The sequence below is a fragment of the Bubalus bubalis genome, chromosome 3 (assembly GCF_019923935.1).
Source record: "Bubalus bubalis isolate 160015118507 breed Murrah chromosome 3, NDDB_SH_1, whole genome shotgun sequence".
NCBI lineage: Eukaryota > Metazoa > Chordata > Mammalia > Artiodactyla > Bovidae > Bubalus > Bubalus bubalis.
This window is the reverse complement of record NC_059159.1, coordinates 65,523,624-65,529,981: the sequence shown is the minus strand read 5'-3', so window position 1 is coordinate 65,529,981 and position 6,358 is coordinate 65,523,624. Positions and strand designations below refer to the sequence as shown.

At 36.4% G+C, this 6,358-nt stretch overlaps 1 pseudogene; it reads right to left on the bottom strand.

Moving 5' to 3' along the window:
• Positions 1 to 397: 397 nt before the first annotated feature.
• Positions 398 to 3,345, bottom strand: LOC112583826 (annotated as a pseudogene).
• Between the last annotated feature and the right edge of the window lie 3,013 nt (positions 3,346 to 6,358).

Here is a 6,358-nt window from a genome sequence, read left to right as displayed (position 1 = left end):
TTCCTGTCCTTCACCAACTCCAAGAGCTTGCTCAAACTCATGTCCATTGAGTCAGTGATGCCGTCCAACTATCTCATCCTCTTTTGTCCCCTTCTCCTCCTGCCCTCAATCTTTCCCAGCATCAGGGTCTTTTCCAATGTGTCAGTTCTTCACATCAGGTGGCCAGAGTATTGGAGTTTCAGCTTCAGCATCAGTCCTTCCAGTGAATATTCAGGGCTGATTTCCTTTAGGATGGACTGGTTAGATCTCCTTGCTGTCCAGGGGACTCCCAAGAGTTTTCAGCCTCACAGTTTGAAGGCATCAGTTCTTTTTTTTTTTTTTAAGAGAAAAATTTTATTGCCATATAAAACGCACTTATAAAATGTCCACAGAAGGCATGTAATTCTTCACTGCTATATAAATTTACTGGGACTACTTTATTCACTTTCTATTGTTATGACATCACCTAAAACATAAACAATGAGTTATACTCTATAACAAATGCATCACTGATTTTCAACAATCATTGGTTTAATAATTAGTTTAAGATTATATAATCACATCTATATTCTGGAATGTTCACTTTCATGTAGTGTAATAGAGTTTAAGAGTATAATTGCACATGGATGGTATAGAAAAACATTCACTACTAAATTATTTTACACCATTATGACAGGTTAACATTCTTCCCGACTGAAATGAAGAGCGTCAGCAGTTTGGTCTCTAGTCAACAGTTCCAGGATTCTCAACGCAGTAGTGTGTATGTGTTTGTGTCTGTGCACCCACCGAAAAACTTAACTCTTTCATAAAAAAGTGCAACATTACAGCAATTATTTTGCATGTTTAAATATGCAAATATGATTATTTGTAAACAAACAAAACCCCACACAAATACTCTTAATTCTAGGGAAAAAAAAATCTGTCAACTCATAATTATTCTAACATGCTTTAGTTGAACACACATTGGATTTCTGAAAGGTGCATATATTACCTTAGATAATAAAGTGTAAAAATGACTTTCTTATTTCATACTATGAAATGTGCATGTCTGGTATTTCCTTTATGCCAGTTTAGATCAAGAAACTCTAAATCCTGGATCCCCACAATTCACTTAGAAAAGTCCTCAAAATTATGGCTCTTGCAGCAGGTTTATCAGATTACACATGATGAAGTGTTCTAGCTCCCTCTATTTCAAGTATTGAAGAAAATGAGGCTCAAAATCTCTGGAGGTTGTAACTAAAAATGTAAAGCTTTAGGAAACAGTTAAATGTGTTTTGAAATATGATATAAACTGAAACATATTCTTAATCTGTGTTAGGCTGATGAGTACCAGGACTTTAAAATAATTTTATTAAATCTGAACATTCATTCAAAAGTGATAAAGAACACAATTTGCCTATTAGTGTATGGTTTTAGACAAATCAATCATGATGTTTAAAACGTTTTCAATATTGTTGACATCGGTTTTGTTTTCTTTTGAATATTAACTTGATATTCAATTAAACATAAATATTTTGCCTCACACTACATATAATGAAATGAATTACTTTTGAAATGGAAAAAATTTTATAGCACTAGAATGAGAATTTACTAAAGGTATTTAAACATGTCTTTCAACATCATCAGAAGTCCTATAGTATAGAAAATATCTAGTACCCTTAAGGCTTCAGAGTGAGCTGATCTTCTGCAACTTTAAAGCCATTTAAAAAACCAGAAAGTCAAATAGAAAAGACTGCTGCAATAAAGCACTGTCTAAACATTGCAGATATGATCCCATGGTCTGAGTGAGCACTGCTCTTCAGAGCAAGCAACTTTCCACTTTTTCCTAGGCACATGAAGTTTTCAGCTTAGAAAATAACCTAAGCTGGTCCTTAATGTATTCATTAAGTGGAATGAATATTTTAAGGTCTTTCTCCCTTAAAAAAAAAAAAAAAAAAAAAGATGTATCACCAAACAGTAATAAGACTTGTATCTTACTTTTAGACATTAGCCTTTTCTGGAATTGGCCCAACTGTATAAAATTTTAAGAATTATATGAAAAGTGTGGAATAATCACTCTATGAAAACTGTGATGAAATTAAACATCATTATATTGAACTCTTTTCTAGATTTAACTCAGAAATCATAAGTCTTCTTTAACATTAATTTTATAAGCATACAGAAGTGAAAAGTGCTATTTTTCAAAAAGTACAATTTTCCCCTCTACTATATATCAACATGGAATGATTTCAGTTCTCCTGTACTAAAACCTGGACTTTTAAAAAACTAGTATTATAATAACTTTATTCAGTAGTAGCTTCAGTTTCAGCTGGACCCCTAATTATTCTTCGAATTCCTCTTTTTCCTGAAGGGCCTTTTGGTTTTGCAAAACTTTGTTTATGTGCATGCTGCTTGGGATGTACTTCTTCATAAAGGAAGTCTGCAGTCAACTCATCCCCATTGTCTATCTCGATCTTTCTAATGATGTCTATTTGTAGTTGTCTTTCTACAATCTCTAACAGAGGGCTCTTGCAGCTAGAATACAGCATTTGTTCTCTTATACTGCATGTGTATCCAGGCATTGAATAAATAAAAACTATAGACTCCAAATAGTATCCTTCATGAGAATGCTTATACAGAAAGATGATAACGTGCTGCATCTTTGGGAATCCTCTTTGGCAAATCTTTTAGTTCTGTATTTATTGTGTGGGCCAAAATTATGATTTCATTTTTTATATCTATTTCCAATTGTACATAGTTCAGCTGTCTGTTATTCAATTTTTCCAAAGCTTGAAAAGCTTCTTGAGAAATAGGAAATGCTACTCCTTGTAGTGTTTGATGCTTAGCGTCCACACTCACGTCAGTTTGTACCTCATTAATTTTAATCTGTCTTAATTCTTCTTCAGCTGCAGTCAGTGGCGCAGGAGAAGACTGTGACAGCAAATATTTTTTATACCCATGTAATGATACATCTTCCTTTACTGTTCCAAACACTTCATCTTTAATGTGGCCACCTCCAAACTCCTTTTTCAGAGTTGCTCTTGTTGCTGCATACAACATTTTCTGACGAACATGAGAATGATCAGGAGACCACGCAATGAATATCCATTCATATCCCTGGGCATTCTGAGAATCTAACCTGAATAATACATAGCTTGGTTGTTTGTCCTCCAACAGGGGTAAAACAAAGGAATCATAATCCTGATCCCAGGAATCTGAAGGCTTCCTACACGACCCAATCACAAGTTTCTCATTTTCAATAGATATCTTCAGAAGTCTGTATTTTCCATTTCTTGCTCTGGCAAAGGTATCTTTAACGTCTTCACTTGCTTGGATGCCGCTCTGGTAGGACATGGTGGTGGCCGCGGGCTCCCGGCTCCAGCGCTGAGTGCCTGAAGGCATCAGTTCTTTAGCACTCAAACTTTTTTATTGTTCAGCTCTCACATCTGTACATGACTACTGGAAAAAAAAAAATGGTTTGACTGGATGAACATTTTTAGGCAAAGTAATGTCTCTGCTTTTTAATATGCTGTCTAGGTTTGTTGTTGCCTTTCTTCCATGGAGCAAGCATCTTTTAATTTCATGGGTACAGTCACCATCCACAGTGATTTTGTGGCCTTAGAAAATAAAGCCTGTCATCGGTCATTGTTTCCACTGTTTCCTTATCTGTTTGCCATGAAGTGATGGGGCCAGATGGCATGAGCTTCATTTTCTAAATGTTGAGTTTTAAGCCAGATTTTTTACTCTCCTCTTTCACCTTTATCAAGAGGCTTTTTAATTCCTCTTCACTTTCTGACATAAGGGTGGCGTTATCTGTATATCTGAGGTTATTGATATTTCTCCTGACAGTCTTGATTCCAGCTTCATCCAGGGTAATGGATGCTTCATCCAGCCCAGCGTTTCGCATGATGTACTCTGCATATAAGTTAAACAAGCAGGGTGACAGTATACAGCCTTGACATACTCCTTTCCCAGTTTTGAAGCAGTCTGTTTCTCCATGTTCAGTTCAGTTTCTTCTTGACCTGCATATAGGTATTTAAGGAGGCAGATAACATGATCCGATTTCCCCAACTCTTTAAGAATTTTCCACAATTTATTGTGATCCACACAGTCAAAGGCTTTAGCGTAGTCAATGAAGCAGAAGTCAAGTCTTATATATTTCAAACTTAATCCAAAAATTTGAGTTAACTTTTCTGCATAGTATGAGCGGTGCTGTTTCATTGTTTTGCTTGCAGCTGCCCAGTTTCTCCAATATCATTTACTGAAGAGACTCTCCTTTACCTATTGTGTAATCGTGGCTTCTTTATCATAAATTAATTGATGATATCCACCTGGCCTTATTTCTGTGCTCTATATTGTATTATTTTCCATTGATTATTGCCTATATTATGCCAGTACCATAGTGCTTTGAGTACTATTTGAAATACAGTTTGAATTTAGGGAGTCTGATACCTCCAGCTTTGTTCTCTATTCTCAAGATTGCTTTGGATCTTCAAGACCTTTTCTGGCCCCATGCTGTTTTAGGATTATTTGTTCTATTTATGTGAAAACACAACTTTGGGATTTTTATAGGGAATGGCATTGAACCTATAGATTGCTTTGGTTTATGTGGACATTTTGACAGTATTAATTCTTATAATCCCTGAACAGAGAATATCTTTCCATTGATGTGTGTTATCTTTAATTGTTTTCATTAGTGTCATATTTTTCAGTTGCAGGTATTTCTCTCACCTCCTTGGTTAAATTGATTTACAAGTGTTTTATTCTTTATAATGTAATTATAAATAGGATTGCTTTCTTAGTGAACAGATTTTTGTATATTGATTTTTGTATACTGCAACTTACTGAATTCTTTCATTATTTCTGACAGTCTTTTGGCAAGGTTTTAGTTTTTTTTCTTCTCTAATTCTATCATGTCATCTGTTAATAGTGATGATGTTACTTCTTTACTGATTCTGATGCCTTTAATTTCTTCCTTTTGCCTAATTGCTCTAGTTAGAACTTCAAATACTATGTTGAATAAAAGTGGGAAGAGTGGGCATCTTCTCTTGTTCCTGACCTTGGTGAGAAAGCTTCTAGTTTTCCTTTATCGAGTACAATTGCAGCTGTGGGAATGCCATAGCCTTTATTATGTTGAGCTATGTTGTCTCTATATCCACTTTGTTGAAAGTTTTTAATTAATAGGTGAATATTGAATTTTGTGAGATAGTTTTTCTGCATATATTGAGATGATCGTGAGTTTTATCCTTCATTTTATCAATGTGAAATATTACCTTATTTGATTTGCAAATGTTGAACCAGTTATGCACTCCTGAAATAAACTGCAGTTTATCATGGTGTATGACCCTTTGGAAGTATTATTGAATTCAGTTTACTAATATTTTCTTGAGGATTTTTGTATCCACACTCACCAAGGATATTGACATGTAATTTTCTTGTGTTATCCTTGACTGGATTTGTTGTCAAAGTAATGATGGCCTCATATAAAATGAGTTTGAGAGTATGCATTTCTTTTTGAAAGAGTTTGAGAAGAATTCATATTAATTCTTCTTTAAGTGTTTGGTAGAATTCACCAGTGAAGCCCATCTGGTCTTGAACTTTGCCTTCTTTGATTACCGATCTAATCTTGCTAGTAATCAGTCTGTTTAGATTTTCTGTTTCTTCATGATTCAGTCTTCATCAATTGTATGTTTCTAGAAATTCATCCACTTATTTTAGGTTGTCTAATTCTCATCTTTGCTTAAGGTTAGTAGACTCTGGATCCTATTTAAATCTTCTGGCTTAGCAGGCAATCTGTGTATGCTTAGCATGCAGACCTCCATCTGCTCCTGTGGGTTGTAGTTCTAATTCCAATCTAACCTCCAGAGCATCTGCAGTACCATTTTGATCTGGTTCGTTTCTCTGGTCCAGCTGAGGCTCCCACTGTTCCCTTCTTTTTCTGCTTGAAGGCGGTAAAGGTGTGTTCACAGCCGGGTTTGCCTTCAGATATAGGAGGGGAGTCTACGACTGAGCCAGAACAGGGGTGTTAACTGTGGCAGGATCCGCCTGCATGTAGGTGATGGAGTGCTCCTTAGCCCAGGAATTTTCTCTGATTGGATTCCCCTCGCCCTTGCCCTTTGCTTCTCAGGATTCCTGAATAGGAAAAGGTAGTCTCAGACTGGGAGCAGAGAAGCTTCCTGGCCATGTGTTCTTATGCTAGCATGCCTTTTGCCAGCCCCTCAGCCACCAGGGTGCTGCTGTTTGGGGGAAGAGAGTGTCAGGTCTATAGCAGAGAAGGAGAGCACTTCACATGTTCTCTGCTATCGGTGAGGCTGCATAGCGATCCCTCAGCATGTGCTGCTGGGCTTCCCTGGTGGTGTCAGCAATCATCCTATCCAACCAGGGAGAAGGACCGTACCAG